At 48.9% G+C, this 27200-nt stretch overlaps 3 non-coding genes across 3 annotated transcripts; all 3 read right to left on the reverse strand.

Moving 5' to 3' along the window:
• Window positions 1-21192: 21192 nt before the first annotated feature.
• Window positions 21193-21264, reverse strand: TRNAG-UCC (transfer RNA glycine (anticodon UCC)). Its single transcript has one exon. It is a non-coding gene; the product is annotated as a tRNA-Gly (tRNA).
• Window positions 21265-21390: 126 nt separating this feature from the next.
• On the reverse strand, window positions 21391-21462 carry TRNAG-UCC (transfer RNA glycine (anticodon UCC)). The gene has a single exon. It is a non-coding gene; the product is annotated as a tRNA-Gly (tRNA).
• A 4996-nt stretch (window positions 21463-26458) lies between these two features.
• TRNAG-UCC (transfer RNA glycine (anticodon UCC)) lies at window positions 26459-26530 on the reverse strand. The gene has a single exon. It is a non-coding gene; the product is annotated as a tRNA-Gly (tRNA).
• Window positions 26531-27200: the final 670 nt, after the last annotated feature.

Genomic DNA, 27200 nt, shown 5'->3' on the forward strand with positions numbered 1-27200 from the left:
GAAGAATGACGTCCCATGTCTTGTGTTCTGCGTCTACGTACATAGAAAGCATATCGGCGATGGTCTTGTTGAGGCGTTCTGTAAGCCCGTTTGTCTGCGGATGGTACGCAGTTGTTCTCCGGTGACTTGTGTGGCTGTGCTGCAGAATGGCCTGGGTTAGCTCCGCCGTGAACGCTGTCCCTCTGTCTGTTATCAGTATTTCGGGGGCGCCGTGTCGTAAAAGAATGGATTCGACGAAGAATTTGGCGACTTCTGCTGCTGTGCCGTTCGGGAGGGCCTTTGCTTCGGCGTACCTGGTGAGATAATCGGTCGCCACAATAATCCACTTGTTGCCCGTCGTTGATGTTGGGAAGGGGCCAAGTAGGTCCATACCGACCTCCTGGAAAGGTCTTGATGGCGGTCGAATCGGCTGCAGGAACCCTGCTGGTCTTTTCGGTGGCGTTTTCCGGCGTTGGCATTCACGACAACTCTTAACGTAGTGCGCGACGTCGGAGGATAGACGAGGCCAGTAATATCTCTCTTGGGTTCGGCGGAGGGTGCGAGTAAACCCGAGGTGGCCAGCCATTGGTTCGTCATGCGAAGCCTGCAGAATTTCCTCCCGAAGGCTCTTCGGGACGACGAGAAGGTAGGCGGCCTTGTTCGGTGAGAAATTCTTCACGACGATTCCCTGTTGCAGACAGTAGGACGATAGTCCACGCCTGAAGAGGGCAGGAGGTGAAGGAGACTTCCCCTCAAGATACTCGTGCAGGCGCTGTAGGTCAGGATCAGATTGCTGCTGTCGTGCGAAGTCGCTGGAACTTAGCAGTCCAAGGAAAGCGTCGTCGTCATCGTCTTTTGGCGGCGTGTCGACAGGGGCTCGTGACAGGCAGTCAGCGTCGGAGTGCTTTCGCCCAGACTTGTAGACCACCGTGATGTCGAATTCTTGGAGGTGCAAGCTCCATCGAGCGAGACGGCCAGAGGGGTCCTTCAAGTTAGCCAGCCAGCACAATGCATGGTGGTCGCTCACAACCTTGAACGGGCGTCCATACAAGTAGGGACGGAACTTCGATGTAGCCCAGACGATCGCAAGGCACTCCTTTTCAGTGGTCGAATAGTTCGCTTCTGCTTTCGACAATGAACGACTTGCATATGCTATTACTTTTTCGACTCCTTCGTTTTTCTGGACGAGCACGGCGCCTAGACCAAAGCTGCTTGCGTCGGTATGGATTTCTGTCTCGGCGTTTTCGTCAAAGTGCCCTAGCACCGGTGGAGACTGCAGGAGACGCTGAAGTTCGTTGAGGGCTTCCGCTTGTGCCGAATTCCATGTGAATGGTACGTCTGCCTTGGAGAGCTTGGTCAGAGGTTCCGCGACGCGCGAAAAATTCCTCACAAAGCGTCTGTAATAAGCACACAATCCCAGAAATCTGCGGACCGCCTTCTTGTCATGAGGCTGCGGGAAATTGGCAATGGCGGCTGTCTTCTGCGGGTCGGGGCGCGCGCCGTCCTTGCTGACGATGTGGCCGAGAAACAATAGTTCGTGGTAGGCAAACCGGCACTTTTCAGGCTTCAGGCTAAGTCCGGATAACTTGATTGCGTCGAGGACTGCCTTCAGCCTCCGGAGGTGTTCCTCGAAGCTCGCTGCGAAGACTACAAAGTCGTCTAGATAGACGAGACAGGTTTGCCACTTGAGGCCTGCCAGCACTGTGTGCATTACCCTTTGGAAAGTTGCGGGTGAAGAGCAAAGCCCAAATGGCATGACTTTGAACTCGTACAGTTCGTCCGGTGTGATGAAGGCAGTCTTTTCCCGGTCTCTTTCGTCGACTTCAATCTGCCAATATCCACTCTTGAGATCCATCAACGAGAAATACTTGGCGTGGCAGAGCCTGTCCAGAGTGTCGTCGATCCTCAGGAGGGGGTAGACGTCTTTTTTCGTAATCTTGTTCAGTCGCCGATAATCGACGCAGAATCGAAGAGCACCGTCTTTCTTTCTCGCTAGAACGACCGGTGCCGCCCATGGGCTCTTCGAAGGTTGGATGACGTCGTCGCGAAGCATTTCCTCTACTTGGTCCCGGATGGCCTGTCGTTCTCGCGGCGACACACGGTAAGGGCTTTGGCGGAGAGGTCTGGTGTGTTCGTCGGTTATAATTCGATGTTTGGCTATCGTCGTTTGTCGCACCTTTGATGACGAGGCGAAACATTCGCTGTAACTTTGAACAAGAAGGGTGATTTTCTCTTGTCGGTCCCGGGGTAATGCTGGGTTGATGGCGAACGTGGGAGCATGGTCTTGCTTTAGGCTGTCATTTCCAGGTTCGTCGGAGATGATGAAGGCGTCCAGTAAATCAGTTGCTTCGTCCAAGAACGCAATTGTAGTGCCTCTGTTGAGGTGTCGGTATTCTTCGCTGAAGTTCGTGACCAGTACTTCGGCTTTTCCATGCCGCAAATGAGCGATGCCTCTTGCGACGCCAAGTCGTCTGTCTAAGAGCAACTGCGTGTTTCCCTCGATGATGCCTTCTGCGTCTTCGAAATTTCTTGCACAGACGGGGACGATGACGCTGGACCGGGGTGGGATGGTTAGTTCTTCATCGAGAACACTGAGGGCCTTTGACTGCTCTGGGGTCGTTTTCGGAGGTAAAGCTTCGTCCGTCGAAAGCGTGATGGACTTGGACTTGAGGTCGATGACTGCGCGGTGCTGTGTCAAGAAGTCCATCCCCAGAATGACGTCACGGGAACATTTCTGAAGTACGACGAATACTGTCGGATATGTGTGTCCGTTGACAGTCAGTCTCGCAGTGCACCTTCCTGATGGCGTGATGAGGTGTCCGCCTGCTGTGCGTATCTGCGGGCCATGCCAAGTCGTCGTCACTTCCTTGATCCGGTCGGCGAAGGAACCACTCAGCAGGGAATAGTCAGCTCCCGTGTCGATTAGAGCAGTAACGTTTCGGCCGTCGACAGTCACCTCTAGATCGGACGTCCTTGCTCTTGCGTTGCACGTAACTTTCGGCGTCGGGTCACGGCTTGGTCGGTGATTGCGACTGCGGCTGCAGGGGCTTGTCGATATCGGTGGCCTGGGGGTCTCTAAGTTGCGTCGTGTCGTCGTCGGTGCGGCGTCGCCGTGAGTTCTCGTCGTTGGAGGGTCTTCGTTTTTTTGCCGGGAAGCAACCTCACCTCCTAAGGTTGCTGTTTTCAGTTTCCCCTACGGGGGCTGGGGGACCTTCCTCGCACAGCCGCTGCGTAGCTGTGGCAGGGCGACGTGAAGCGCGAAGCTCGCGGCGAGGGTGAGCGGGAAAATCGGCTCGACACGTATTCGTCGCGGCGCAGGAAGTCGTCGATTTCTTGTGGATGTTGGCCGAAGAGTGGTCGTGGTGCGTCAACGGCGAATCCGCGAAGACCAATGCGCCGGAACGGGCAGTGACGCAGGACGTGACCGGCTTCACCGCAGTGGAAGCACAGCGGACGGTTGTCACGGGTTCTCCAGGTGTCGCATTTCCTTGGGCCCGAACGTTGTTCGTAGGTCGGGTGGGCGGGGCCCGGAGGGCGGCGGTCCAGCACTGCTGGCTCACGTCGAATAGGGCTTGGGGTGGCACGTCGAGGCGCGGGCTTGCGTACTGCAGCGACGTAACTCATGGCTGGAGCTTGAGGTTCAGTCGTCGCAGAAGGGGAGCCAAGCGCATGCCGTACTTATTCACGGACGACTTCCGTCAGGCTCGCTACTTGAGGTTGTGAAGATGATGGCAGCAGCCGGCGTAGTTCTTCGCGGGCGATTTAACGGATGATCTCCCGCAAGTCGCTGGTTGTAGTCGTCGTGTCCGGAAAGCTGGAGCAGACCTGCGGTGGTCGGTTGTACTGCCTTGTGCGGGCGTCCAGGGTCTTCTCAATCATTGACGCTTCTTCGGCGAATTCGGCGACAGTCTTGTGCGGATTTCGTACGAGGCCAGCGAAAAGAGACTCCTTTACGCCACCCCGCATTAGATATCCGGTTTTCTTCTCCTGCGTCATATTCGGGTCAGCTCGGCGGAAAAGACGCCGCATTTCTTCGACGTACATGCTGACAGTTTCGTTTGGGTGCTGCATCCGTGATTCCAGCAGCATCTGCGCCTTTTCCTTCCGGAGAACGTTGGCAAACGCCTTCACGACTTCAGACTTGAATAATTTCCAGGTCTTCAAGGTAGTCTCGTGGTTTTCGTACCACGTTCTTGCAGGACCGTCAAGGGAAAAGAAAACATAGCGGAGCTTCATGTCATCTTCCCACCTGTTAAATGTAGCCACGCGCTCAAAGTTGTCTATCCAATCTTCCGGGTCGTCGCCAGGGTAGCCGTGGAAGGTTCGAGGCACCCGTGGCTGGTGGAGCATGACAGGGGTGGACGTCGCTGGCTCGGTCATGGTGGGCGCTGGAGCTTGTTGTCGTTGTCGAGTAGGATGCGGTAGTAATCCGTGCTGAGCTTGCAGGCCTTGAAGACGGCGGCTGTGTCGTACCTCGGGATCTTCTTGGCTCTCATTCTCTACGGTGGATCTTCCAGGTTGGGTTGGGTGCATTACCCAGCACCTCCACCAGATGTCACGAGGTGGTGACGGGAACTCTGCCGGGGTCACGTAGCACCGACTGGGGTACGGTCTTGAGGAAGGCACAGAGCAGCTCGTAAGAGAATATTTTAATAGGCTGGCTTACGCCCACTAAGAACAGCTCTGAAAACTCAGCCGCGGCGATAGCAGCGAACGTGCTCGGCGGTCGTCGACTAACAGAATGCCCGCCGCTCTTAGCCGTGCTCGATTTTAAAGGCGGCAAGGAAAGTTCCAGAACATAGTAGGCACACTTGCGCGAGGCTAGGAAAAATCGAGATAACTCTGGTCGCGTCTCGCGTCCCAGAATATTGATAATGCGGCGTGCCTGCCGCGATAAGAAGATCAGACAAAAAGCAAGCTTCGCGGCAATATGGCTTGCGGGATAGAGCTAATCTGTTCCCTTCCCATCTTTGCTTATGTCTATGGCGTTTTCTTCTCTGATTTTTTTTTCTGTCCTTCCTACTTATTTTTGTTTTGTGCCTGGGTGCGTGAAATGCATTTCGCGAAGCACTGGACGTTGCCCCCGGATGTGTCGATATCGATCGATTTCTGAGAACGCATTAGCCAGATCATCGCTTCCGGCATTACGGGCAGGATTCGAGGCCGGGGCAGATTTCACGTGATTTGTGTTCTTGAGGTATTCTCAAGAAAAAGAAATACGAAGCTGTGAATAATCGGAAACAGGATGTGCAGCCTGTGTAAAAAGTGTACGCAGCCCTCGAGGTCTCCTTCGTGACTATATCGTGTGGCTGAGTTTGCATGGTTAGCTTTCCTGATCTGTCGAAGGCAAGGCTTCTAAGAGTACCGGAGTGCCCTTGTATGTGATACAGCCTAGAGGCAAATCCTTTGGGCTGCATGTTTTTGAGACAGGTTATGCGTAGTATCACACGAAGATGGAAATGATCTTACCAATTTGTGTAGGATATAGTTAAAGCAGATGAATCAATTCTACTCGGATTTGTAAAGTACACTGGAAGGCAACAGAAGTAATGTCAAAATCTGGGGCACATACGGAACCTTATCCACGAGCAAGGCAGAGGCGATATGCTGGTGGAGGGGATCTGGTAAATAAAGTCGGATACAGTTAAAAGACGCGGCGACTTTTCTTGGATAATGAACCCGCTTCCAGCCAATGGCGTAGGCCGATCCTAATGAACGCGCTAACGTCACAATAAAAGGAGAAGCGGACAATGCAGGGGGGGGGGGGGCTATCCCCTATCATGGAAGGACGGGACTACCCCTTTCATCGGCCACTGCCAAGATGTGCTAGTAAAGCTTCCAATCGCCTACCAGTCCCGCATTACTTCAATTGCACAAGCGTATGGAAGAACGTTGAGAGGACGGGGTAAGCACATCCTTCCCATGCGTTTTAGGGCATATTTCGGTACACCTGTCTAAAAACCGTTAGAGATAGCAGCTACCTGTTTAAATCCTTTTTATCGTTGCTTTATGCTCTTTCCCGTAGTAAAGGAAAAACAAAACACAGTTGCTGGGCGATTCAGATTCATCAGGTAATTTGATGGTAGTCGATGTACTATAGCCTACACTCTTTATCACACTGCCTTCTTAACATGACTTGAGGCAGCAGTTGGGAGCAGCCATGGCCGCGCTCTTCGAGCAGCCGAAAAATTTCACGAATGCTGGCGAATTACGCAGTGCCGAGTTGACGTCCAAACGGGGCACAAATTCTTCCAGGGAGGCACACCTGTCGTAAAGCCACTTGAGGTACACCAACTGTCCTAATGAAATTGCCGTATAGTTTATAACGGCGGCGGTGTCCCACTCTGTCGTGATCATGGTGTCTATCGCCGACACCACTCCCAGGGCCACGGTGGCAGTTCGTAGGGACTCGTCATGGTGCGAGTGGTTCGACGGCTTCTGCGCGAAGCATTCCAAGCCAGTTTCGATGCTCTTGCTTATCTCCTTAGGCCATGGACGCTCCAAGAGGAAAGACCACATCTCAGCAGCCATGTCCACCCCCACAACTGGAATCCCAAGAGCAGCCACCCGGTTCGGCTTCTGGCCCAGAAGAGCGTACACGTTTGTCGGCACGTAGATGACGTCACCGCGCCTCGAGATAGCAGGCAGAGAGAGGCTGTTCGCGTCAGGTATCTTGCGGGACAACATGGTCTTTCTGACATCGAATACGTACGAGCGCGCCCCCAAAAGGCTTGCGAAAAACGTTTTCGAAACGTTTGGAACTGGAATATCGGAGGCGACGATTTCCGCGGGCACCATCACCCGGAGCTTATTCAGTTCCTGCGAGATTTGTCCCTTGGACGCCCCACCGAGCATTGGATGCCCTGCGGCCTGGTCGATGACGTTAAGACGTATTTTGGCGAACAGGCCGCGAACGTATTTGTCCATGCGGCTGCTGCTTAAGGCCTCTGCGAAGAATGCCTCCTCAACTTCACAGACGCGCAGCAGCTCGCAAGAAATTCCGTTCGCAGCGTCGGCCGGCAAGACGTCGTACAACTTGTCGCGACTCATCAGTGCGGTGCATATGACTGCGTACGCAAGCATGGTGCTTTGTCCAGGCGCCTTCACAAGGATGTCGAGGAAGTCACTGAGTCTGTCCTCTTCCTGGGTCTTCACGGTCGTGACATTTGGATGTAAAGATAAGATCAGGTCTTGGACTATCGCTTGCCATTCCCTCTCAGACAGACCAGTAAAAGGGGAGAGGGCAATACTACGGGACACGGTTTTTGGAGCCTTGTTGGAGCCTTGAGTAGAGCTCAACTGATCTTCAAGCTGCTGAAGCTGTTGAAGAGTCACGACATCGCTCAATGCCTTGTTGAAAGAGTCAACCGCAGAGCCGAGGTCGTCCGTTTGATCCGTATCCAAGACGCAGCCGTCGTTTTTTCGGATGGTCGCTACGGTGCCGTCTTCAGAGACCGTGACAGAAACGACGGTCGACAGGCCATACCTGACGCTCAGCTCCGCAAAGAGGCGAACCGCGTAGGCCAGTTCCATCTTCTGGTTGACAGCTGCGACTTGCGCGATGGCCGTCACGGAGACGGCGATGTCTTCTCCTAGAAGTTCCTCTTCTTCGCGGATGGGCTTCTTTAGAACGGCGAGCATCTGGGCGGCAGCGCTGGGACCCGGTGTTGCCGCGCCCCATTCCACCAGCTTCCGCTTCATGGTGGCTCTGAAAATGGGCGACAGGTGTTCAGGTGCTCCCGCGTCCACCTTGGAGCAGACATGCGCGTAGAAGTCTTCGCAAGGGTCGGTGCTCAAGTCGAGGACGCGGAGCACCGTGAGCGCCTCGTCGGTACAGCAGAAGGAGCTCACGGTCTGACTCGAAGGGTCGGACTTGCTCCTGCTGAGTACAGTCATGGCTACCAGAACTAAGAAGAAGGTCGAGATTGCCGCGCCGAGGAATGCCCCCACAACTGGTAGAAAGCTTGAGCTGGCCTTGACACGTACGACACCCGGGGATGTTATTGGCGTCTCAGGCACGGCCGCAGGCATAGCCTTGCTGTTCTGAGTGGTTTTCCCCATGGCTCCCAGTGGATCTTGCTGCGCTTTTCATTCGGGAACCGATGCTGGCAGTACCTAGGCCTCGCGCTTTTCCGTGGCACTCTGCGTGGCTGACTGAGGATGATGATGATGATGTCCTCAGGCTTAATGGCACATACCCATGGCGGGGGATTGGCCAGTGTGCATTGCAGATACAAACGCACTCATGGGCAAGGAGTGGAGTATTTGGATAATTTTTTAAGTCTAGAATTTGTACAAAAAAAAACGAAAAAGAAAAAGCATTGGATTCTCATTCTAGCAGATCAATCTACCTGATGTAATTTTACAGTCGTGGATACAATCGGACACTTTTTTCAGGGCATATCCCCTGGCGCTTGCCCCGAATGAGAAAAGAATTGGAACAGATAGAGGAAGCCCTATTCGAGCGAGGGCGATCTTCAGGTAAATTCTACGGAGTGCAGCGAACCACCGGCAGAAGAGGCAAAAGTGATCTGGACTCAATTTTGCCACAAGACTCACCACGACTCACTCAATTTTTTTCTTCTAGCACAAAATTCAACCTCCTCGACTACCTTAAATTAGACATTGTTTCACAATTGCTTGTCTGTAAAATGCAACCTGGCCAATCCCCCACTGTGGGTATGTGCCACTCCAACAGAGGACAAAACAGCATCTCACAAAGGTTGGTCATAGATAACTCCTATCGACGTAAATAGAGATTTAGTCGCGGTATTTTGCAGCGCAAGAGGGCCATCGACGCCTCACATTTCCTTGAACTGCACATCCGCACACTCCAAGGAAATGCCAGGCGTTGAAAATCCGTTGCAGCAAGGAGAGGCTCCTGGATCAAGTAGTGGAGACGCTGGAATCACCGCTGGAATCGTTGGAAGCGTGCTATAGTCAAGTAGGCAGCATTTGGGACGAACGGGACAATAGGTCCACCAAGGACGGACTTTGATAAAAAATCAGCCCTCTCATTAGAAGCAGTGACACAGTGCTCAGGGACCCAGTGAAAGCGTATTTTTGTAATATGTGGTGGAATAAAAAAATTGAAGGGAGCTGCTCATAGGAGTATCCCTCCATTTTACGAGCGCTGTCAAGACGGAAATGCTTACTGAAAGTGGCTGACTGAGTGGGATGAGGGAGTGCTTTCGTTCTCGCCTTTTATGATCCTGCTTCCGTCTTCGTGGGAAGACCAGTAAATGTCGGAAAGTTCAGTGGGATTTCCCGTTGTATTGTTGGTGTTTGTTTCGGTTTGTGCTTAGTATCTTGTCTGCATACTTGTCTGTCCGTATTTGTACTTTTAATGCGTTATTATTAGAAGCCCCACTGTGAAGTACAGGAGGCGTCCGGCATAGTGCTGCGTACACGAAATGATATATCCTAGAACCAGTGTGCGATTATCTTCATAATGACATCCTTGCTTCAGGGAGATTCATTTCTTAGTTCTGCTTTTGAATTTGTTTCTTTTCACACAAAATTGCACTAACGTCCAACTTATTTGCTTCGATACGTCACTATTCTTTGATTGTGCAAGGCACCCTGGCCAATCCCCCCTGTGAGTGTGTGCCACTCCAGCTGAAGCAAACAACAGCCACCTGTCATAGTTGACAGGCGACGAAGAGGAGAGAAAATCCTCCTCCCCATTTTTAGGGCACAGGAGGGAGAGGCAGGATAGGGGCAGCCGCGGGAAATCCCCCCCCCCCCCAAATTTGATTCAATAAATGACTGTAAAATTGATAATAACTCAGAGTGACTCAGCAAAAATGAGATCGGCCCAGAATGACTCAGCAAAAAGCGAAACGGTGGCTCGGCAAGTTTCTGAGCAAACTTGTGCAGAGAAGTGCATGTCAAAGTATACAATGAAATATCAGAAGTGTACGAGAAGGCATTCAAAGCATGGAGAAAACCTCGTGCTTATGCAGTGTCATCGCATTATGATAATTAGGCGCACTCGTAATTTTTATATTCGGTATTTCACGTCACGATTCCCGTAACTATAAACTGCCTCTGCTCCTCAGTAAAATCTCTCTTCTTTAGGCTCTCTCGTCAATGCCAGCTCTGACTCTTGACTCCCTACTCTCGGCCGCCTCCGCCAATACCACACTTCTCATCAACCGATATATCCTCTTCAGTTTACCTAGAGTTTTACTACTCTCTAGGCCTGTACTCAGGGGCATCGTTGGCGCACAGAAGTGATTTTTAAAGCGAAAGCTCCACTATGCCCTTCCGTAGCTTGGTAGGCGTGTGTTTCATATAGCCTTGAACCGAGGAGCGGATGTGGTGGCAGTATTCCAGAAAACAATCACTAAAATTTTTACCAACTGTTCGTCATAGAGCATTCGAGTGGTGTCAAGTTTTAGTCAAGCTGTAGGCTAGCTTGCGACAGTGGTTCCGACCAATGACATATGCACCTTCAATTGCATGCTTTCTGAGACTTGCGACAGGGGTTCGGACCATTGAGATACATTGTATGCACCTCCAGTTGCATGCTTTAAGGCGCGGTTGAGGTGTCCACAGAGATGTCGAGATCTCGGTTTAGGTGTCCCGAGATGTCGACTCCGAGATGTCGAGATCTGAGAGCTACTGCATCCTTTCCTTTCCTCAAAAACCTTACCTTTCATCAAAACACATGCTTTCGCATTCCTCCACGCAAACAGACTTAAGTTCCCTCAGAATTTTTATTAAAGCTTTCTCTAAACTTGCTCTCGTGCAAATTGGATCTGGAGATACTAAGATTGAGCGCGCCTTTCTGCTTAAGAAGCTGGCCTTTGGAGTTAGCTTAAAACTCACCTCGACCAGGTTTTTAAACAGTTTATGAGGTCTTACGGACGGCAAGGCCCTGAATCTTCAGCAGACCCTAAACTTGTCGGTGACGTCGCCCAGTAACAGTAATTTATTTCATCCTAATCAACAAACCCGCCGCGGTGGCATAGTGGTTAGGGCGCTCGACTACTGATCCGGAGTTCCCGGGTTCGAACCCGACCGCGGCGGCTGCGTTTTTATGGAGGAAAAACGTTTAGGCGCCCGTGTGCTGTGCGATGTCAGTGCACGTTAAAGATCCCCAGGTGTCCTAAATTATTCCGGAGGCCTCCACTACGGCACCTCTTCCTTCCTTTCTGCTTTCACTCCCTCCTTTATCCTTTCCCTCACGGCGCGGTTCAGGTGTCCAACGATATATGAGACAGATACTGCACCATTTCCTTTCCCCCAAAACCAATTATTATTATTATTACTAATCAACAAGGCAATCGTAAAGGGTTCTAACGAGACACTGAGCCAGCGTTATTTATTACTAAATCAGTTGTAATTTTGTTTTAAACGCACCAGTTGTTATGTTCATGGATTTTAAAAATGGTTTTGATAATGTTCCTCAACAATGACTTCTACTGAAACTTTCAAAATCGGATTTTTGCCCCCCTTTTTTGGACTAGATATGCTGCTTCGTTACCAACCCATAACAACTTGCATTCGCTTATAATCACTAGTTTAATAGTAATCAGCTAATAATCACGCGAATAATCCTTTCCAGCACTCTTCGGTATCACATAAGGAACAGTACTTGCACCCTGACTCTTTCTAATCTGCATTTAATGACCTTCCCAATCATATCTCCTCTCACATCTGTCTATTGCATGCAGACGACTGCGCAATCTATCGCCCTATTATTAATAGCTCTGACTGCTGCATACTTCAAGACGACCTTCATTGTGTAGAGGCCTGGTGCAATAAGTTGTGAGAGTTAATTGGTTTCTCAATTTATTGCGCCAAGCCTCAAGACGCTCAAGGTTGTCTTGAAGCATGCAGTAGTCAGAGCTGCATACTTCCAAGAAAAGGAAAGTATAGCAGAGGGCGGCAGAAGGTTAGGTGGGCGGATAAGATTAAGAAGCTTGCGGGGATACGGTGGCCGCAGCTAGCACAGGACAGGGTTAAATGGAGAGACTTGACAGAATACTTTGCCCTGCAGTGGCCGTAGTCAGGCTGATGATGATGATGATGCAATAAATTTTTAATGCGTTTTAACACCAAGAAAACGTCCTTTATCTCTTCTTATCGTCGGCAGCACTACCAACTTTAAAAATATGTGACATATTAATTGCGGCCCTGAAATGTCCCCGTTAATTCATATATATATATATATATATATATATATATATATATATATATATATATATATATATATATATATATATATATCATCAGCTCTACTACACCCACTGCAGGGCAAAGGCATCTCCCATGTCTCTCCAATTAACCCTATCCTATATACCCTAGGATATATATATATATATATATATTTATATATATATATATATATATATATATATATATATATATATATACCTTGTCGTCACCCTTTAAATACTCTAAGTTGGTCTGAACATGTAATGAACATTACTAACGAAGCCAATCGCACTCTTGGTTACCTTAGTCAAAGTTCATTCAAGATGAACTCCTTCAAGATGAACACTTCTTCTCTTGTCGCTTGTCTTTTGTGATTGTTTTTTTTTCAAGTTAAATAAAGTCGGTCGAAAGCAGGAAATTCTTGGCGCCCAACGCGGAGAAAGCAAGCGCACTTGGATAAACCGCTGCCCGCGATTCGAGGGCAGTGCGGTGTCGACGTTTGCCGGCAACAACTCGGAGACGAATCCGCGAAGCGGCTTCGCAGGATACCTGCTGACCCACTTTCCTTTCTTGGCCTCCGCCTTGCAAGCAGACTTTGTATCCCTGAGCAGCTTTTAACATCGTTTGTACCCTGGAATGTGAATTGTCGTCTGTGTAACGTGCCTGAGACAATTGATCATTGCTTCATCCTGTGCCGTGATGCCATGTTCTTTTGGGACATACTACAACGTACTCTTAAGAAGGACATTGAAATTACACCATACACTATTAGATTTCTGCCTGTTGACAAAAACTCTGTTGTGCCTTATGACGTGTTTGTGTTGATGGGACTATCAGTCTTTGGAAAAGCCGTATGATGGACAGACATGCCGAGCCACCAAGATCGTCCAAATCTGTGTTTCGGGAACAGTGTGCGTTGGTGAGGAGTGTATATGCTGCTCGCGACGAACCTCCAAGCTGGCTGCCGTGCCTAGATGCTTGTGTGTGCCTCCCTGAATTTTGATGTTTTGATGGGGATGCAGTGGTGAGTTAGGGCTATGGGGGGCTCATATTAAGCAGCCCGGTAACTTGAGACGCGAACTAGTCTGATTGAAGTTTCCTCCTTTCTACAGAAGTTCTTCCATGCAATAAAGAAAAAAAAAGTCGGTGGTATAGTGGTTAGCATAGCTGCCTTCCAAGCTGTTGACCCGGGTTCGATTCCGGGCCGACGGGTGTCTTTTTTTTTCAAGCACAATTTTTTTGTAGCCCTCCTTTGGTCGATTATGTAATGCTGTCCAGAAAACTTACGCTGACCAACCACCGGTTGCCCCGCCGCGGTGGCTCAGTGGTTAGGGCGCTCGACTACTGATCCGGAGTTCCCGGTTTCGAACCCGACCGCGGCGGCTGCGTTTTTATGGAGGAAAAACGTTAAGGCGCCCGTGTGCTGTGCGATGTCAGTGCACGTTAAAGATCCCCAGGTGGTCGAAATTATTCCGGAGCCCTCCACTACGGCACCTCTTCCTTTCTTCTTTCACTCCCTCCTTTATCCCTTCCCTTACGGCACTGCGCCATTTCCTTTCCCCCCATAACCAATTATATATATATATATATATATATATATATATATATATATATATATAGGTTTAAGAGAAGTGGGCACTTCTACAAAGACTCTTTTATTTATCAACGTTTCGACCGCGGTGCGGTCTTCTTCAGGACTGTAGTGGTCTCGCGTCAGATGGACGTTTTAAGTTTGTGAGCTCAAGAGGAGGGAGAAAGGAGTGTAACACGCAAATAGCAACAACGGTTCAAAAAATTGGAAAAAAAATAAATAAAAAAAAATAAAGATGGGGGTGCGGGGAGCAGACCAGGACAATATTGGGGGAGGAAGCAAAAAAATAGAAATAAAAGAAAAAAAGGGGCGAAAACTAGTATAGAAAGGAAGGGTGGGGTACAAAAGGAGATGGCGAAACGAGAGAAAGGGAGAGGAAGACGGTGCGGGGGACATGGGCAGCACGGCAACCACAGGCGTACGAAAACAAAACGTGCAAACAAAACACACAAACAAAATGCACAAACACAAAGGGCGCCGCTGCAGATGCGTGGCCAAAGAGGAGCCGCTGCGCAAATGACACTGGCAGTGACGAACAGGCCATACCAGGCGCCTTTTGGGGGTCTCACTAATTTCCGGTGAGCCGAGGGCTAGAACGTTAAGAAAGGAATAGGCTACGTTAACGAGCACATGTGTAAGAACTTACTCACGGGGTCTGGGTTTCACTGAACGGTGCACCCCTCTCCGTGGGTGGGTCGTTGAACCGACCTCGCCGGGAATACTTGTTTGTAGGGGAGGAGGGCTGGGCTAGCTGTGTGCAAAGATTTCAAATTGTCGGAAAATGTAGGGAAAGAACGTCAAAAGCTTATCAATACTGCACGAGGCAGGATAGTGTAAGTAAGGAGGGATATGATTGCCTGGGATATACACTAGGAGTTATAAAAGGTATATCTGAGTTAGCCAATTAACGAGAAGTGTAGTATTATTTTGTTTGGAGGTCGTGAATAAAAGAAAGTGTACCAGGCTTTTCGTTAAGACCTTCTTGAATAGTATTAAACTTGTGGATAAAATAGGATTCACGCTGTTCACGTTCTCGCCTGTTTTTGAAGCCCCCTTGAATAATTGTTACTTTTAGTTGGTCAAATGGGTGTCCTTCTGCGTTTACATGCTTGGATAGGGGAAGGTTTGGGAGAGACTTGGCGTGTGCGCGGTGATTGTTAAATCGAATGCGGAATGCAGTGTTTGTCTGTCCTATGTATTGCTGGTTACACAAAGTGCATTCAAGAAGGTAAATAATGTTTGATGAGTCGCAGTCAAAGTTACCGTTGATTGAATGCTGGAAAACTGACCTCGTACTAGTTGCGGAACACGTAGTCTGCATGTGCTTGCAAACTTTGCAGCGACCCTTACCACAGGGCTGGCATCCATATTTTGGGGTTTTGTGTTCCTTGGAGTGGACTAGGTGGTTCTGAATGTTTTTGGCACGCCTGTAAATCACGCGGGGTGCGCATGTAAATATTTTCGATAGTCGTTGACTTTGCTGGAGAATGTTAAAGTGCTTATTAAGAATTCTGTTTATGTTCGGTGCGTTACTGTTAAAGGATAAGGTTTGTAGTGTAATCATTTCGGTTATCTATTTAGTGCCCCTGGAGTATTTGACTACGGTTAAGATTTGAAGCTCTGCTTATGGCGTCATCAATAAGGGAACGTGGATAGCGCTGTGTTAAGAGCACGTTCCGCATGTGTTCGGAGTTTTCATGAAAGTCTAGGTCGTTAGAGCAGATTCTTCGAAAACGATGGGCCTGCGAATAAGGGATGCTGGTTTTGCAGTGACGGGGATGGGCGCTTTGAAAATGTAGATATTTTTGTGAGTCGGTTGGTTTTCTATAAACGGTTGTACGAACTGACCCCTTGTCCACCAGAATGTCAACATCAAGAAAATTGATTTGACTGGCTGAGTAGGTGTGCGTAAACTTTATGTTTGGGTGCACGGAGTTGAAACTGTCAATGAAATGGATAAGTTGTTGTTCTGTGTTTGTCCATATTATAAAAATATCATCCAAATAGCGCTTGTAAAAGTACGGCTGAATTGTACAAGAAGAAAGAAATTTTGACTCTATATGATGCATGAAGATATTGGCATAATTTGGGGCCATTCTTGTTCCCATAGCGGTGCCACTTACTTGCAGATAATATTGAAGATCAAATTCGAAGCTATTATATTCTAACACAATTTTGGCTAGTGTTCCTAACACGTTTGGGCTTGGAGATTCATGAGGTTTCTGCTGTTCATAAGATTCTAAAAGGGCTGCAATGCCGTCGGCATGGGGAATGTTTGTGTATAAAGATGTTACATCCATGGTCACAAGAAAGGCTCCTTCTGGTAATGTTATATTGTCTATCTGGCGGAGAAAGTGGTTTGTCTCTCTGATGTAGGATGGATGTGTGCCTGGAATGTGGCTAATTAGAGTGTCAATGTACTTTGATATTGGTTCTGTGAGAGTGCCGATTCCTGAAATTATTGGCCGTCCAGGAATACCGGCTTTATGTAATTTAGGGAGCATGTAGAAACGCCCAGGAGAAGGATGGGTAGCCGTGAGTGCCTTGCATAGTTTCGGGGAGATTTCATTGTGTTTTATGAGGTCGAGGAGAATGGCAGATATAGCTTTTGAGTGCTCGTCGGTGGGGTCGCCATGCAGTTGTTTATAAAAATGGTTGTCAGAAAGCTGTCGGATGCCTTCTGCTATATAGTCATCCCTGTTCAAGATAACAATGCCTCCGCCCTTATCAGCTGGCTTTATGACGATGTCGGTACGGTTGCTGAGCGCCTCGAGAGCAGTACGTTCTCTTTTAGAAAGATTGTCTGGTCCTAACCTGCGGTTCTTAAAATTTTCAACAATGTCATTTTGAACTGCCTTAATATAGATATCCAAGTGTTTTTCCCGCCCGATGTTGGGAGTCCAATTTTGGTTTGCTGGGTGGAAGTCCGTGTTTTGGTGGGGGTTTTCGGGCTTATCAAAAAAGTATTCTCTCAGGCGAAGTTTTCTGGCGAAGTCGTCAAGATCTTTCAGGAGTTGGAATTCATTGAATTTGCCTGTGCGGGGGCAAAAAGTCAGCCCTCAAGATAGGACGGCTCGCTCATACTCTGTGAGCGGTGTTAGAGATAGATTGGTGATGTTGTCTACACTGTGATGGCCCTGTTTTGAGAGGGTTTGCCCTTGGCTGACCTTTGACTGAGCGATATCGGGGTTGGGAGAATTTGATCCAACCGCACTTAGTACTTCTTTCATCCATTCGTCATGGGAAACTTTGTCCCGTGTAAATTTTCTCATTTTGATTATGCCAATTTCTGAAGTTTTTTTTGTTTTGAAACGTTCTAGTTCCTCGGCCTCCAGCGCGGAAACAATAAGATTATTCCGAGCCCGACGCTCCTCCGTTCCCGGTATCACCGAAGCTTTCTCAGAGTGCCGAATTGTGATTTTGAGTAACTCTAGGGAAGCTGATTTTAATATGTCGTTCCATTGCTTTTTGTCTCCTTCTGATAGATTATTCATTGCTGGTATCAGCTTCACTTGTAGACCTTTCGGTACGATATTAGCCCGAAGGTACGTTTTTAAGGTTTTAACATGAAGGTCATGTCTAAGCCGCTTATCAATTATTTTTCGTAATTTAAGAAAAGCTGAAGATTTGAAACAGGGCTGCCGGTGATATGAGAACAAGGGAGGCGGAGTACTCACGCGGCCTGTGTATCAGTCCCGGCGCACTCGCTGGGCGGAACCACAACGCTTCCGGAGGTCATATGATAAAACAGGGGTGCTGGGGATCAGTCCACAGTTATATGACGGGCTGCTGGTGATGGGTTGCTGTTCTGGTGTAGAATCCACGGCAGGTTTTTGCCTCGGTTGCATACCTCTCTTCGGGCTTGCCTCTCGACACGATGGCTTGTTAGATGTGCTCGCCTGGGCTGAGGTGCTTGCTGTAGGGGAATGTGCTGCTGCTGTGCCACTGGTGGTCTGGTGTGGCTGTTTTAGTGCGGCGCTGCAGTGTCCCCTCGATGTCCGGGAGGTGAGTGGTGGCCTGGTGGTGATGTCTGGACGGCTGGCTGCTGCTTGTCTAGTAGACATAGCATTTTGGCCTACGACTTGTGCAAATGTTCGAGGCTCTGGAGTACTCATCGAATTTTGTTGCTGCCGAGGCTGTGGACGTTGTGGCGCGTAGTCTCTCCATTGCCCCAATGTGAGGTGGCGAATTTGGAGGAGTAAATTATAGATATTCCATGACAGCAGCGAGACTCCACCGAAGCTGGGGTGCACGCCGTCTGCAGACAGAACTGTGCTAGGGTGGAACATTTCCATTTGGTGGTCTACGAAGGAGGTGTTCTGCTCTCGTCGGCAGATGTCGACAAGAAGGGCATTAAAGGTCTGGGCCTTCTGGTTAATCTTTACCACTTGAGGCCTGTTGGTTGAATTCCTTCGCAAATTTGGAGCCCGAGGAAGCACGAGCGTTGCAAAAATGTTAATGATATCCGGTCTTCCTATTCTGATTTGATGTATTAGTTGCACGTACCGGTCTGCGGCGGTGGCGGCATCCATGATTGCGACGTCGTTGCTTCCGACGTGAAGGACGATGTCCGACACACCTCGTGGTACCCAATCCAGGAGGTTGGGGATGTCTTCAATTTTGGCACCAGGTTGGCAGATAAATGCTGGGGTGTGCGGGATTGCAGGATCAAAGTGCTGATGTAAGTATTTAACTTGAGAGTCCCCGATGATGGCGGTAGTTGGGCTCTCGACGGGGAATTTCCAAAGGACGTGTCTTGATGAAGTGCGAGCAGGAGCCATTGTAGAGAATGTTACGAACGTAGGCTGCGTTGGCTCCGCAGAATAAAGGTTTAAGAGAAGTGGGCACTTCTACAAAGACTCTTTTATTTATCAACGTTTCGACCGCGGTGCGGTCTTCTTCAGGACTGTAGTGGTCTCGCGTCAGATGGACGTTTTAAGTTTGTGAGCTCAAGAGGAAGGAGAAAGGAGTGTAACACGCAAATAGCAACAACGGTTCAAAAAATTGGGAAAAAAATAAATAAAAAAATAAAGATGGGGGTGCGGGGAGCAGACCGGAACAATATTGGGGGAGGAAGCAAAAAAAATAGAAATAAAAGAAAAAAAAAGGGCGAAAACTAGTATAGTAAGGAAGGGTGGGGTACAAAAGGAGATGGCGAAACGAGAGAAAGGGAGAGGAAGACGGTGCGGGGGACATGGGCAGCACGGCAACCACAGGCGTACGAAAACAAAACGTGCAAACAAAACACACAAATAAAATGCACAAACACAAAGGGCGCCGCTGCAGATGCGTGGCCAAAGAGGAGCCGCTGCGCAAATGACACTGGCAGTGACGAACAGGCCAAACCAGGCGCCTTTTGGGGGTCTCACTAATTTCCGGTGAGCCGAGGGCTAGAACGTTAAGAAAGGAATAGGCTACGTTAACGAGCACATGTGTAAGAACTTACTCACGGGGTCTGGGTTTCACTGAACGGTGCACCCCTCTCCGTGGGTGGGTCGTTGAACCGACCTCGCCGGGAATACTTGTTTGTAGGGGAGGAGGGCTGGGCTAGCTGTGTGCAAAGATTTCAAATTGTCGGAAAATGTAGGGAAAGAACGTCAAAAGCTTATCAATACTGCACGAGGCAGGATAGTGTAAGTAAGGAGGGGTATGATTGCCTGGGATATACACTAGGAGTTATAAAAGGTATATCTGAGTTAGCCAATTAACGAGAAGTGTAGTATTATTTTGTTTGGAGGTCGTGAATAAAAGAAAGTGTACCAGGCTTTTCGTTAAGACCTTCTTGAATAGTATTAAACTTGTGGATAAAATAGGATTCACGCTGTTCACGTTCTCGCCTGTTTTTGAAGCCCCCTTGAATAATTGTTACTTTTAGTTGGTCAAATGGGTGTCCTTCTGCGTTTACATGCTTGGATAGGGGAAGGTTTGGGAGAGACTTGGCGTGTGCGCGGTGATTGTTAAATCGAATGCGGAATGCAGTGTTTGTCTGTCCTATGTATTGCTGGTTACACAAAGTGCATTCAAGAAGGTAAATAATGTTTGATGAGTCGCAGTCAAAGTTACCGTTGATTGAGTGCTGGAAAACTGACCTCGTACTAGTTGCGGAACACGTAGTCTGCATGTGCTTGCAAACTTTGCAGCGACCCTTACCACAGGGCTGGCATCCATATTTTGGGGTTTTGTGTTCCTTGGAGTGGACTAGGTGGTTCTGAATGTTTTGGCACGCCTGTAAATCACGCGGGGTGCGCATGTAAATATTTTCGATAGTCGTTGACTTTGCTGGAGAATGTTAAAGTGCTTATTAGAATTCTGTTTATGTTCGGTGCGTTACTGTTAAATGTGAGGATAAGGTTTGTAGTGTAATCATTTCGGTTATCTATTTGGTGCCCCTGGAGTATTTGACTACGGTTAAGATTTGAAGCTCTGCTTATGGCGTCATCAATAAGGGAACGTGGATAGCGCTGTGTTAAGAGCACGTTGCGCATGTGTTCGGAGTTTTCATGAAAGTCTAGGTCGTTAGAGCAGATTCTTCGAAAACGATGGGCCTGCGAATAAGGGATGCTGGTTTTGCAGTGACGGGGATGGGCGCTTTGAAAATGTAGATATTTTTGTGAGTCGGTTGGTTTTCTATAAACGGTTGTACGAACTGACCCCTTGTCCACCAGAATGTCAACCACCAGACAATATAACAAGAATATAACCACCAGACAAGTAATATGGCGATAAATTCCGTACCCAGGATGTCCATCGTAGAGTATCGACTGGAAGTTACGGCAGATAATGAATAAAAAAAATGCCACCTGCAAACCGTCCAGGCATGTTTTCTTCTAACTTACCCTGAAGCACTATTCTTGCGCGTTTCTCTGCAGCCAGCTTCAGTTCGTGCTTCTAAGTTGCGGAAGTTTTACCTAATCATTTATCCTTCGTTTTAATTACATCGGTATGCCCTTTGCCATTCCGTATAAACTCGATGATAAAAAAAAACACGAAAGCGATGCGGTTAACTACATAGACTAGAATAACGGCTCACCATGCCTCAGCTCATGGCTGTCCGAGTGGAGTTTCGTGCCCCCAGAACAATTTACTCAGATGTCTTTATATTATTTGTGTACTTTTCTGCGTTGTTCTTTTGTGTTTACTTTCATTTATTTGCGCAGTTGTTACCGAACGATGTATGGATGTAATTGAAATGAAGAATTTGTGCCTAGGTGAAACTTCCGCGGAGGGAGGCAACCAAATGCATAACAATACTGAAACTTACTGCACAAAAAGGAGAAATAGTAACCATTTGAAGAAATATCGAAGCAAACGCACAGGCGGACCTTATAGGCAGCGGAAGTTTGTCATTATCTGCTGGGACATCGAAGCGCCTATTACGGCGAACGTGGTGGATAAGAAATTCACAGGTATGGTATTTTACTGATGATTCAGCATTTATTATTAATGATAAAAATGACTGCGTCGGCCGGGAATCGAACCCGGGTCAACTGCTTGGAAGGCAGCTATGCTAACCACTATACCACCGACGCCCGATAGAGGTTCTCCGTTATACGCGGGATTTTCCGCTACTTCCATTCACAGCAGCTCTGTCTTGTATGCGAGCAGCTACTAACGCTGCTGTGGGTCGTTAAAGCGAGAAAATAAAAAAAAATGACTGCGTCGGCCGGGAATCGAACCCGGGTCGACTGCTTGGAAGGCAGCTATGCTAACCACTATATTACCGACCCTTTTTTTTTCTTTATTGCCGGGCTTCGACAGAATACAACAAAAAGCATACACGTGTAGACACCCAAACTACAAAAAGGTAGCCTACAGCCCCCAGAGGGCCAGGCCTTGTCAGTTTAAAATTCCCTGAGTTCCGTCAAAGGTTCGAGCTTTGAAAGCCACTCAGGGGGAGATGCTTGTGTTTTCAGCACCTCAATGAACTTGTGCATTGTCTCACTGAAATACAATCGCGCAGGCCGCGCATCCGGGTCACAATGAAAACCTGCCATTCGGTAGCGCCATATGCTATGGACGCCCGCGAGCATTACTAATTCCAACGGCATGCCATCTTCTTTTGCTGTAGGCAGGAATCGGATTCCATACGGATCCAATGGTAATTCTTTTTTGATGGTCCTTTGAAGGACGTCCCAAATATATACCCCTTCCCAACAGTGCATGAAAACGTGGTCGATTGTTTATGGTTGTTTACATATAAGGCAGTGGGATCCCCAAGGTAGGTAAAACCCCTTTTTTTCTTGGAAAGATTTTACAGACAGAGTCCCGGTGTGAAGCTTGAAGAAGAAATTTTTTGTTCCCGGTGAGACCTGCATTTTTTTCACCCGTTTCAGGACATCTCTGCCTGGGCCTCCGGAGCATATTGCCCTGTACATTGGTTCCTGCAATAACACGTTACATACATCCTTATACAATGTTTTCCGCTGAACAGCACTTAAATAATTTTTGAAAATCTCGCCGTCAAAAACCTGACGCCAAACACAACCTCTTTAAGAAAACCAAAAATACCTCCAGTCATAGTCTCCGTTCCAACAATGAAATCTGGCACAGCACGCCCGAGCCTGACTTGGCATACGGTACGTAGAAAGGGATCTTTAACGTCTCGGAGAAACAAAAATCTGTTTACAATCTGCCGTATGAACAAGTGCCCCAGACCAAGTCCCCCTACCTTGACGCTCCTGAGCAAATTTGTCCGGCTGCACCTCTCCCATTTTGAGGCCCATATAAAGACAGCGAAAATACGGTGCAGCTTTTGCACATTTAACCGTGAGCAGTGGAGTACTTGCATCACGTACCAGAGCGTGCTTATCAAAAACAGATTGCACACAGTTGCTCTTGCAAATACAGACAAATTAGCACTTTTCCATTTTTCGGCTTTCTCACGCGTTTCTCCAACATGTTTTCCAAAAAGGCTCAGTGTCCCTGTAAAATTCGAGTGGAACACCTAGGTATTTCACGGGTGTTGTCAGCCAAGAAACGGTGGCGAAAACAGCTGGAGTTCACGGCCATTCTCCGTGCCAGAATCCCAGGCACTTGCCCCAATTCACCAAACTTCCGGTGACCTCACTGAAACCCTTTACTGCTTCGATTTTTCTGTTTATGCTATCTTGGTTAACGCAGAAAACAGCAACGTCATCTGCGTATGCTAAGAGCTTCACTTCTGATTCCTGTGCACGGAAACCATGAATAGCCTCGTTTGCTATAATGTTTAGGCAGAGGGTTTCTGTATAAATACAAACCAGCAGGGGGCTGAGGGTACAGCCCTGGCGTACCGATCTCTGCACACTAATGGGGGCCCCGAAGGTCTTGTTTTCTATTAACCTCGTAGTACAGTTACGGTAAGCCATGGCCTCACCCTCTCTTATAACAGAACCCACGTTATTGTAATGAAGAATGCAAAGCAGCAATTCGTGCGCCACACAGTCAAACGCCTTCTCAAGGTCAATCTGAAGAACTGCTACCCGAGCATATATTGTGTCACATCACTCAAGCGCGCACCTAGCCTTGTGAATATTCTCAACAATGGAACGCCCCTTGATCCCACACGTTTGATGAGGTCCGACTGTTTTATGCATTACGGTCTGTAGCCTGCCTGCAAGAACCTTCATATAAATTTTGTAGTCGACATTTGTGAGGGCTATGGGCCTGTACGATGTTACCTGTCTGAGGTTTTCTGTTTGATCGGTTTTTGGTACGAGCACAGTATGCGAGGATGCATATGATGTAGGCAGAGCATGCAACACATACGCTTCATTAAATACCACTGAGAGGAGCGGTGCTAGTTCCTTCTTGAAAGCTTTATAAAAAGCCGCGCTCAGGCCGTCGGGCCCCGGCGACTTTCCTGAGTTTAACTTATCAATAGCCTGTTCCACTTCTTGTTCGCTAATTGGCAGCTCTAATCTTACTCTGTCTGCGTTATCAATACGTGCCATGGCCCCTAAAAATATCTCCTTAAATCTGCCCATGTCAACATGCCTCGAAGCGAAAAGCGCTTGATAGTAATAAAAAAAAGCCTTTGCAATGCCGTCATCGTCAGATGCAGTGGCACCGCCCCATTGAATATCCGCGACATGGTTTCGCCGAGCGTGCGCCCTTTCCATTCCTAACGCCCGCTTTGTGGGTGTTTCGCTCGCGGCGAATTGCTCAGCTCTCGCGCGCACAAGCGCGCCGCGATATCGCTCTTCCTCTATCGTTTCTAGCTTTTGTTTGGTTTTTCGGACGTCTGCACTGAAAACGCCCGGTGCCTTGCATTCCTGAGCTAATAACTTGTCCAGTAAGGACTTCAAATGCGCCTCGCTTAACCTTTCTTAAAAACGAATGCAGCTGGCCCTTTCTATTGCATACACTTTTATCTGCTGTTTGCAACTTCCCCATTCTTCTCCAGCTGCCCGATTGCCATTAACGGTTATTTTATTAATTTCTTGTGCTGCAAACCCGGTGAAAATTACGTCTTTCAGAAGCTTATTGTTGAATTTCCAGAGGTCCCACTGGAAAGAGTTTTTTACGTTTTACCGCGCCTATACTACATTTCACCAAGCAGTGGTCCGAGAAAGTTGCAGGAACAATATCGTAGCTTTGACACTTTGGCGACAGGTCGACCGATACATATATTCTATCAAGGCGGGCATGGCTACTTCGTTGGAAGTGCGTGAAAATCATGCCGCGATTTTATACCACACATTCAGTCACGTCCTCCAATGCAAACTTATCGATCAAGTGACGGAGAAGTTCGGTGCTTTCATCGCGGTGGGACCGCGTGCTGGTTTTGTCAGCCGCGCTCAAGACACAATTAAAATCTCCCAACAATATCAGGTGTTTTTCTGTGCGTAAGAAACGCTGAATGCTCTCAAAAAAAGCTACCCTGTCCTCGCCCACGTTAGGTGCGTAAACGCAAATTAGTGGCCATTCAGAGCAGGCGGAAGCAAAATCCACTACTACGCAACGACCCGAAGGGCACTATGTGTACGCCTGCACCTCGAGGCTAGGCAGCTTTTTTATAAACACAATGCATCCGGCAGATGTGCCGACGGCATGGCTCACGACCGCATAGAATCTTGACGTAAAACGTTGCACGATGCTCTCGGTGTCTTGTTCCCCTTCCACTTTCGTTTCCTGAATAGCAAGCAGATCGATATTATGATCTGTTAAAATGCGGTGCACTTGGCTCTGCTTCCTCTTAGCGTCAAAACCTCTGACATTGAGCGTTGCAAAAGTCAAGGAGGTTGCAGAAGCCATATTTAAAAACGTGTGAAGACGCCGAGAGCACCGTGCTCACCATTCACGTCTAGCACGAAGCTAGACGCCGTTGCCACCACCGGAGCCGACAGGAGCGGATGCCTGGTTTTGCGGCGGAGGCAGTGGAGGCGCCTTCTCGGCGACCCGCTTGCCTGCCGCAAGGTTGGGCATTGGCCTGAGTGTTGTTCGCCTGGACTGGCCTGTCTTCGCTGGCGACTCCTCAACGGCGCCATCTGTGGGCTTGTCCCCTTCTTTGTCGGTCGGGTCGTGAGGTTGCTTGGCTGGGGCGGCGACGGTCGTCACACTGGCGCCGCTCTGGTCCATCTGATCCTCGCTGGTCGGTGGTTGGTTGACATTTTTAGCCGGATGACTGGTCCCGTCGCTGGATGACCCTTCATTTGTCCCAGCAGGGATTACCGTCCCCGGTTCCTTCCCACCGCCGCTGGCCGTGTTTCCGTCGCCGCTCGGGTGCCCCGAAGACTGCGTCGTCACCGCCGGTTTCGCCGTCACGTCTGTTCCCTTTGCCGCCTCTTCTGTCTCGGCGACGTCCATAATGTGCTCCGTCGTGTCGACTCCCATTGCCAGCCCCGTTGCCACTGCGTATGTGCGGACGCAGTCACTGTCGGCGTGGCCGTAACGCCTGCATTTCGAACACCGGGGCACTTTACACTCTCGCCGAACGTGGCCCGGGCCATGACAGCGCAAGCACTGCATCGGTCGCCCCGGCGCCACAACAAGGGTCAACCCCCCGGCGACACGTATCTGGTGAGGCAGATCGTCGACCTTCAAACCAGGTTTCAGATTTAGGAGCACAGTTCGTGTTGTAGATCCCTTGTCGTGGACGCCTTGGACGCGCCACCGATCCCGCGTAACTTCGGTTACCTTCCCGAACGCAGCAAAAGCCGTCCGGATGTCTTCGTCGGCCACGCCTTCCAGCATCCAGTGGAGCCGTAGCTTGACTTGTTGGTCTTCCGGATCGATGATAAGACATCGCCGTCCTTTCACTTTCAGTTCCTTGAAGGCGACAAGCCTCTTGGCTCCTTCAGCGGTCTTGAAAGTCACAGCCCAAACGTGGTTGCTTTGGTACGCCCCCAAAGTCACCACGTCAGGGAGCGTACCAGCCTGGGCCAGCGCATAACGAAAATCCTCGACCCGAAAGGGCCTAACACGAACAACGCCGTGAAGAAAAAGTGTGTTTAAAACCACACGTCCGGTAGGCAGCTGCGGCAAGATCGCCTGATAATCCGTATTTTCGTTTCCCTCGATCCTGTTTCCGCGGCCAGCAAGGGCCGCTCCGCCGGAGCTCATGATCCTGCGTCCGCCACGCTCGGTGGCCGGAAGTAGAATGCTATACCACCGACGCCCGATAGAGGTTCTCCGTTATACGCGGGATTTTCCGCTATGTTCATTCACAGCAGCTCTGTATTGTATGCGAGCAGCTACTAACGCTGCTGTGGGTCGCCAAAGCGAGAAAATAAAAAAAATGACTGCGTCGGCCGGGAATCGAACCCGGGTCAACTGCTTGGAAGGCAGCTATGCTAACCACTATACCACCGACGCTTTTTTTTTCTTTATTGCCGGTCTCCGACAGTGCGCAGTAACACATGATGGTACACAGAAATGGAAACAAAAAATTAGGCAGACAAAAATGCCACAGCAGTCAGCTTTGTACTGACGTTGTCATATTAAAATTCTTTCAGCGCTGTCAAGGTTTCTACTATCGACAGCCACTGTGGTACAGGCTCAAGCGACTTCTGCACTTCAACAAATCTCGCTATACTCTCGCGAAAATACATCCGTGCGGGCCTCGCATCCGGATCACAATGGAAACCGGCCATGCGGGAGCGCCATACAGAGTGGAGTCCGGCCAGCATTATGAGGTCGAATGGAATTCCGTCTTCATTGTTTATTGCTAGGTATCTAATGCCGTGTGGGTCCAGTGGAAAATCTTTTTTGACCGTTCGCTGCAGAACATCCCAAAAGTACACACCTTCCCAGCAATGCAGAAAAACATGGTCTATAGTTTCGGGCTGTTTGCATATCATACAGTCAGCTCCCCACGGTAAGAAAAAGCCTCGTTGCTCTAGGAATTTCTTTACTGGCAGTGTTTCAGTGTGTAGCTTGAAGAAAAAGGATTCCATTCCAGGCGTCACCTGCATTCTCTTTACCCTTTTAAAACATTCTGACCGGGTTCTCCACTATGCAAGGCTCTGTACAATGGTTCCGGAAA

This window comes from Amblyomma americanum, chromosome 1, assembly GCF_052857255.1.
Source record: "Amblyomma americanum isolate KBUSLIRL-KWMA chromosome 1, ASM5285725v1, whole genome shotgun sequence".
Lineage (NCBI taxonomy): Eukaryota > Metazoa > Arthropoda > Arachnida > Ixodida > Ixodidae > Amblyomma > Amblyomma americanum.